This window comes from Lolium rigidum, chromosome 2 (assembly GCF_022539505.1).
Source record: "Lolium rigidum isolate FL_2022 chromosome 2, APGP_CSIRO_Lrig_0.1, whole genome shotgun sequence".
NCBI lineage: Eukaryota > Viridiplantae > Streptophyta > Magnoliopsida > Poales > Poaceae > Lolium > Lolium rigidum.
Window position 1 is genome coordinate 225,969,734 of NC_061509.1, and position 7,976 is coordinate 225,977,709.

Sequence of the window (7,976 nt, forward strand, 5' to 3'; positions counted from 1 at the left end):
ACGCTTTGTACTAGGAGTAGAAACATTGCCAACACCAATTATTTTACCATTGATAGTAGGAGGTTTAGCAACATGTGAAGCATCAACATTACTAGAGGTGGTAATAGTCCAAATTTTAGCTACATTATTCTCTTTAGCAAGTTTTTCTTCTTTTTCTTCTCTTTCCCACCTAGCATGCAATTCAGCCATCAATCTAATATTATCATTAATTCGAACTTGTTATGGTGTTTGCTGTAGCAAATGACTTAATATCTTTATCTTCATTAGGCATAACTTTCAATTTTAAAAGATCAACATCAGCAGCAAGACTATCAACCTTAGAAGTAAGAATATCAATTTTACCAAGCTTTTCTTCAACAGATTTGTTAAAAGCAGTTTGTGTACTAATTCTTTAAGCATGGCTTCAAGACCAGAGGGTGCACTCCTACTATTGTTGTAAGAATTACCATAAGAATTACCATAACCATCTATTATCTATTATCTATTAAAAGTACATTAAGGGCTAACCAGAAATTAGAGAATTAGCTAGAAAATCCCACAAAAATCAGAAACATCTAGCCATCGAATTAATTAATTAGCTGTTGATGACCGATGGATCTGAGAATTAATCTACTACCATGAAAGTTAAAGATAATTACCCACCAATACCATACATAATTTATCTCGCAGCCGTTCGATACTATATCTAGCTAATTAGGTTACAGACTATTCCATTGATAGAAAATTAAAGCTCCGGCCTCACGCACGCAGCCGCCGCCATCGTCCTTGTATTCTCGTCTAGGTGTCCATCCAGCAAATCAGGTAAATTCTAATGCCTCATATACGCAACAACCCAGCAGTAGAGATGCAGACTCCAAGATTGATCAAAGATTTGTACACATGTGAGAGCTAGCTGGAATCGAAGACTTGTGGACGTGTTTGAGGCAGCCCATAGCTGGGAGTATATCTTTTCTTGCCAGCTTCAGATCAATCATGGCTACGTTTATTTCACTATGCAAGAAATAGATCGCGTGCAGTTTTAGGATGAAAGTTTGGTGCTGTCCTCCACCAGAGATAATAGCTCGGAGATGCAGACTCCAACATCGATCAAAGATTTGTACACAGGCGAGAGATAGCTGGGATGGAAGACTCGCGGACGTGTTTGAGGCAGCCCATAGCAAGGTTTGTACAATGTTATATTATATATATCTTTTCATGCCAGCTTCAGATCTATCATGGCTACGTGTATTTCACTAATTAAGAAATAGATCACGTGCAGTTTTAGGATGAATGTTTGCTGCTGTCCTCCACCAGAGATAATAGCTCAGTGCCGATTAGCTTCAATTAATAAATGAATTGACTAAAACGTTTACATCATGAATTTCTGTCTTCGTTACATAGCAGATTTGTGTTTGCTGCTAGCGTGCGGAGTCAATGCGGCGTAAAGTAGAGAGAGGAAACGAGAGACATCGGCACAGTGCAACGGCCGCTGCGTCGGGATTGGCCGGGCGGAAAGCATGGATTTACAGCTCGGGTATGTTCTTTCCTCTCATGAGGTGTTTACATAGCGTATTGACATGACATCAATTAGCTGATCATCATCGTGTATAATAAAATTTATTTTGTTGGTAAGAATTAAAAAACATTGTACTCCCTCCATCCCAAAAACAATAGCACATGCTTATATAAATTCAAATGTATCTAAGAGATATGCGGATGAGGAAATCATCAGAATATAATTTGATTAGATGGACACGCATGGCTTCTAGAAAAAAATGGACACGAATGGCTGATTAATTCACGTAATATGTGCATGCATGCATAAGCTGTGCGCTAAGAACATGCACATAAGTGTGTACTGTTCGTACATGTTAATAAGAAAATAAAATACATGCTACAAATCCCGATAGGAAAAAATTGTAAATTTATTTCACATTATATGTTGATATTGCTAATTAAAATTTTAATTTGTGCACCAGAGTTGAATCAAATTGACCATCTTTACTATGATGTAAATAAATCTTACCACTTCCCCTGAAAGATCATTTCTTAAAAAAAAATACTTTCATCTCTAACCTGTATAACATGAAATTATTTCCTAACTTACCACTTCCCCTGAAAGATCATTTCTTAAAAAAAAATACTTTCATCTCTAACAGTATAACATGAAATTATTTCCTAATGACCTAATACGGCTAGGAATAGGGACACATGTTTGGCATAAAAGAATTTTTTTGAAATCATAGTATTTTGATACCACGGTATCAGGTTGCCGGGCCAGTAAATACTTCAGTTTGTGAAATGAATGAACCATTTTTTCTGTTTCTGTGTATTGGAAAAAGAAGCTACGGAACCTCTTTCTTTAGTACTGCAGTTTTGGTATTCTACAGTTTGTGAAATGACTGCACCATTATTTTTTACTATTCCTTTGTATTGAAAAAAGGAGATAAAGGCCTCTTCTTTAATACTATAAAAAATACTGCAGTTTTGGCAATACCATAAAGTTTTTTAATTACACCTCAAATTATTTAAAGCCATATATAGTTCTTTAAAAAACATGCATGGTATTTGGAAAATACAGTAAGCATACATTGCTACCAATGGGGGCCTAGCCTTAACAGACACTGCCAGTTAACTTTTATGCTCACAATATTTCCAGGTTATAAATTATACGCATAGAAGGTTGATTTTTTTCATGCACTCCACCGCGTCTTCACAGATGCCTGATTTCTGAGTACATGGACAATATTCAATTATGTTGTGTAATTTGGTTGCAGTGGGGTAATCTGGTGGCTAAGTGACGGCATTACTTTATTCTCTAGCCATTATTACAAGAAACCATTTCTATACGAGCAAAGAGGGCTGGCAGCAGTAGGGCTGGAAGCCTCGACGTACACTGCAAGCTAAATTAAACGTTCAGAAGGTTGATTTGTTCTCCACCACATTTTAACATTTCGCAGATTTCTTAGTCGATGGTACAATCTTTATATTTATCAGTGACGATTAATTTTGATTGAAAGAAGTAGTTATTTTTCTGGAAGCATGGACCATAGTTCTTTCTGGTATAATCTTTATCGTTATGTGCGACAATTAATTTTGATCGAAAGGAGAGGTTATTTCCTAGAAGCATGGATCATAGCTCTTTCTCACAATATGCAATCAGTAACACCCAATACTAAGAAAAAAATTGCTCCTTGCACAATTTGGTCTCTCTATTTTTTGAAAAGGGGCTTCCCAGCCTCTGAAGTGATGCAAACAACCATACTTATTACCAATTTCACCAGATCGTCTAATTAATTGCATCGAGTTCTTGGTAAACTCTAATTGTTGCAAACCAGATTGTTTGTTGCATTTTTCCTTTAACATGCCATCACTATAAAACATCAGCGTGAGCAGGTAAACAATCGATGAATTGTATGACAATAAAAAAATAAAAATAAAATTTAGCGCTTTTAGAGAACTAAAGATGATGTCCTCGCATTTGCGAGGGCCATTATGCTAGTTACCATTATTAGAAGGATATGGCCTATAGTTGTTACCAAAATTATTCCTATAAGCATTGTTGTTGAAATTACTATTTTTAATGAAGTTCACAACAACATGCTCTTCTTGAGCAACCAATGAAGCTAAAGGAACATTATTAGGATCAACATTAGATCTACCATTAACAAGCATAGACATAATAACATCAATCTTATCACTCAAGGAGGAGGTTTCTTCAACAGAATTTACCCTCTTACCTTGCGGAGTCCTTTCGATGTGCCATTCAGAGTAGTTGATCATCATATCATCAAGAAGTTTTGTTGCAGCACCCAAAGTGATGGACATAAAAGTACCTCCAGCAGCTGAATCCAATAGGTTCCTCGAAGAAAATTTTAATCCTGCATAGAAGGTTTGGATGATCATCCAAGTAGTTAGTCCATGGGTTGGGCAATTCTTTACCAAAGATTTCATTTTTTCCCATGCTTGGGCAACATGTTCATTATTCAATTGCTTAAAATTCATAATGCTACTTCTCAAAGATATAATTTTAGCAGGAGGATAATATCTACCAATGAAAGCATCTTTACATTTAGTCCATGAATCAATACTATTCTTAGGCAAAGATATCAACCAATCTTTAACTCTTCCTCTTAAGGAGAAAGGAAACAATTTAAGTTTTATAATATCCCTATCTACATCCTTATACTTTTGTATTTCACAAAGTTCAAAAAAATTATTAAGATGGGCAGCAGCATCATCAGTACTAACACCAGAAAATTGCTCTCTCATAACAAGATTTAGTAAAGCAGGTTTAATTTCATAAAATTCTGCTGTAGTAGCAGGTGGAGCAATAGGAGTGCATATAAAATCATTATTATTGGTGCTAGTGAAGTCGCACAACTTATTGTTCTCAGGAGTATTCATTTTAACAGTAATAAAGACAAGTAAAGCAAACTAAATAAAGTAAAGTAAAACAAGTAACTAATTTTTTGTGTTTTTGATATAAAGAAAGCAAACAAGGCAGAAAATAAAATAAAGTAAAGCAAGACAATAAACAAAGTAAAGAGATTAGATGTGAGAGACTCCCCTTGCAGCGTGTCTTGATCTCCCCGGCAACGGCGCTAGAAAAATTGCTTGATGGCGCGTGAAGCACACGTCTATTGGGAACCCCAAGAGGAAGGTGTGATGCGTACAGCAACAAGTTTTCCCTCAGTAAGAAACCAAGGTTATCGAACCAGTAGGAGATGAAGGCCACGTGAAGGTTGTTGGTGAAGGAGTGTAGTGCGGCGCAACATCAGGGATTCCGGCGCCAACGCGGAAACTGCACAACACAATCACAATACTTTGCCCCAACTTAACAGTGAGGTTATCAATCTCACCGGCTTGCTGAAAACAAAGGATTAAACGTATGGTGTGGAGAATGATGTTTTCTTGTAGAAAACAATAGAGAACAGAGATTGCAGTAGATTGTATTTCAGATGTAAAAGAATGGACCGGGGTCCACAGTTCACTAGTGGTGTCTCTCCAATAAGATAAATAGCATGTTGGGTGAACAAATTACAGTTGGGCAATTGACAAATAGAGAAGGCATAACAATGCACATACATATATCATGATGACTACTATGAGATTTAATTAGGGCATTACGAAAAATTACATAGACCGCTATCCAGCATGCATCTATGCTTAAAAAGTCCACCTTCGGGTTAGCATCCGCACCCCTTCCAGTATTAAGTACTGCGCGTAATGTAATCAACACAAATATCCTTAGACAAAGCATCGATGTTTTATCCCTAGTGGCAACAGCACATCCACAACCTTAGAACTTTCTGTCACTGTCCCAGATTCAATGGAGGCATGAACCCACTATCGAGCATAAATACTCCCTCTTGGAGTCACAAGTATCAACTTGGTCAGAGCCTCTACTAACAATGGAGAGCATGCAAGAACATAAACAACATATATGATAGATTGATAATCAACTTGACATAGTATTCAATATTCATCGGATCCCAACAAACACAACATGTATCATTACAAATAGATGATCTTGATCATGATAGGCAGCTCACAAGATCTAACATGATAGCACAATTAGGAGAAGACGACCATCTAGCTACTGCTATGGACCCATAGTCCAAGGATGAACTACTCACGCATCAGTCCGGAGGCGGGCATGGTGATGTAGAGCCCTCCGGTGATGATTCCCCTCTCCGGCAGGGTGCCGCAGGCGATCTCCTGAATCCCCCGAGATGGGATTGGCGGCGGCGGCGTCTCTGGAACTTTTCTCGTATCGTGGCTCTCGGTAATAGGGTTTTCGCGATGGAGGGAATTTATAGGCGAAGGGGCAGAGTCGGGAGGCGCCCGAGGGGCCCACCCCATAGGCCGGCGCGCCCCCCTTCCTGGCCGCGCCGCCCTAGGGTGTGGGGCCACCTTGGCCCCTCTCCATCTCCTCTTCGGTGTTCTGGAAGGCTCCGTGCAAAATAAGACCGTGGACTTTTGTTTCGTCCAATTCCGAGAATATTTCCTGTGTAGGATTTCTGAAACCAAAAACAGCAGAAAACATGAATTGGCGCTTCGACATCTTGTTAATAGGTTAGTGCCGGAAAATGCATCAAAATGATATAAAGTGTATATAAAACATGTGAGTATTTTCATATAACTAGCATGGAACATAAGAAATTATAGATACGTTTGAGACGTATCAGGCGGCCGAGGAGAGAAACCTCTAGAACTCATACATTCTGATCTATGCGAGATGAATGGTGTGTTTACAAAAGGTGGAAAGAGATACTTCATGACATTGATTGATGATGCTACTATATTTTGCTATGTTTATTTGTTGCGAACTAAAGATGAAGCTTTAGACTACTTTAAAAAATTTAAGACCGAAGTTGAAAATCAACTAGAGAGAAAGATCAAGCGTCTTAGGTCGGATCGTGGTGGCGAATATTTTCCTAAAATCTTTGATGAATTCTGTGAGGAACATGGCATTATTCATGAGAAGATGCCTCCTTGTTCACCCCAATCAAACGGGGTTGCCGAGAGGAAAAACCGCACGCTGACTGACTTGGTGAATTCCATGTTAGCCACTACTGGTTTATCAAAGGCATGGTGGGGGAGGCTTTGTTGACTTCGTGTCATGTCCTTAATAGAGTTCCTAATAAGAATAAAGATAAAACCCCTTACGAGGAGTGGGCTGGGAGAAAACCATCACTTTCGTATTTGCGCACATGGTGATGTTTGGCGAAAGTCAATATTCCAATTACTAAGAAACGCAAACTTGGACCAAAGACAGTGGATTGTGTCTTTCTAGGTTATGCTCTGCGGAGTGTAGGATATAGATTTTTAGTAGTTCAATCCGAGGTACCTGATATGCATGTTGATACTATTATGGAATCTCGTGATGCAACATTTTTTGAGAATATGTTTCCTATGAAAGATATGCATAGGATTGCTAGAATTTCTACTGAGATAATTCCTGAGTCTAGTACATCTAATGAGTATTTTGAACAATCACATGAGAATGTTACTGAGAAGGATGACAAGGAAGCTCCTAAACGGAGCAAGAGACGAAGGATTGAAAAATCTTTTGGTGATGATTTCATTGTGTACCTTGTGGATGATACTCCCACGTCCATTGCAGGGGCATATGCATCTTCAGATGCAGATGACTGGAAAGAAGCTGTCCATAATGAGATGGACTCTATTTTTTCTAATGGAACTTGGGAGTTGTCAGAACGACCCCATGGATGCAAGCCTGTAGGCTGCAAATGGGTGTTCAAGAAGAAGCTAAGACTTGATGGTACTATTGAAAAGTACAAGGCGCGGCTTGTAGCGAAAGGCTACACACAGAGAGAAGGCGAAGATTACTTCGACACCTATTCACCTGTCGCTAGACTTACCACTATTCGAGTACTACTATCCATGGCTGCCTCCTATGGTCTTATCGTTCATCAAATGGACGTAAAGATAACTTTTCTTAATGGAGAGTTGGAAGAGAAAATCTATATGGATCAGCCTGATGGGTTTGTAGTAAAAGGTGAAGAAAGAAAGGTGTGCAAGTTGCTGAAATCTTTATATGGCCTGAAACAAGCACCTAAGCAATGGCATGAGAAGTTTGACAGAACTTTAACTTATGTAGGCTTTGTTGTCAATGAGGCTGACAAGTACGTTTACTATCGCCATGGTGGGGGCGAAGGTGTTATACTATGTTTGTATGTGGATGATATACTAATCTTTGGTACAAACATGAAAGTAATACACGCGGTCAAGTCTTTCTTGTCAAAGAGCTTTGATATGAAAGATATGGGAGAAGCTGATGTGATTTTGAACATCAAGCTGATTAAGAACGAGAGTGGGATTACTCTAACGCAGTCCCATTATGTTGAGAAGATCTTGAGCCGGTTCGGCTACATTGATAGCAAGTCTTCTCCAACACCTTACGATCCCTGTGTGACACTACGCAAGAACCGGATGATTGCCATAGATCAATTGAGATATTCTCAGATCGT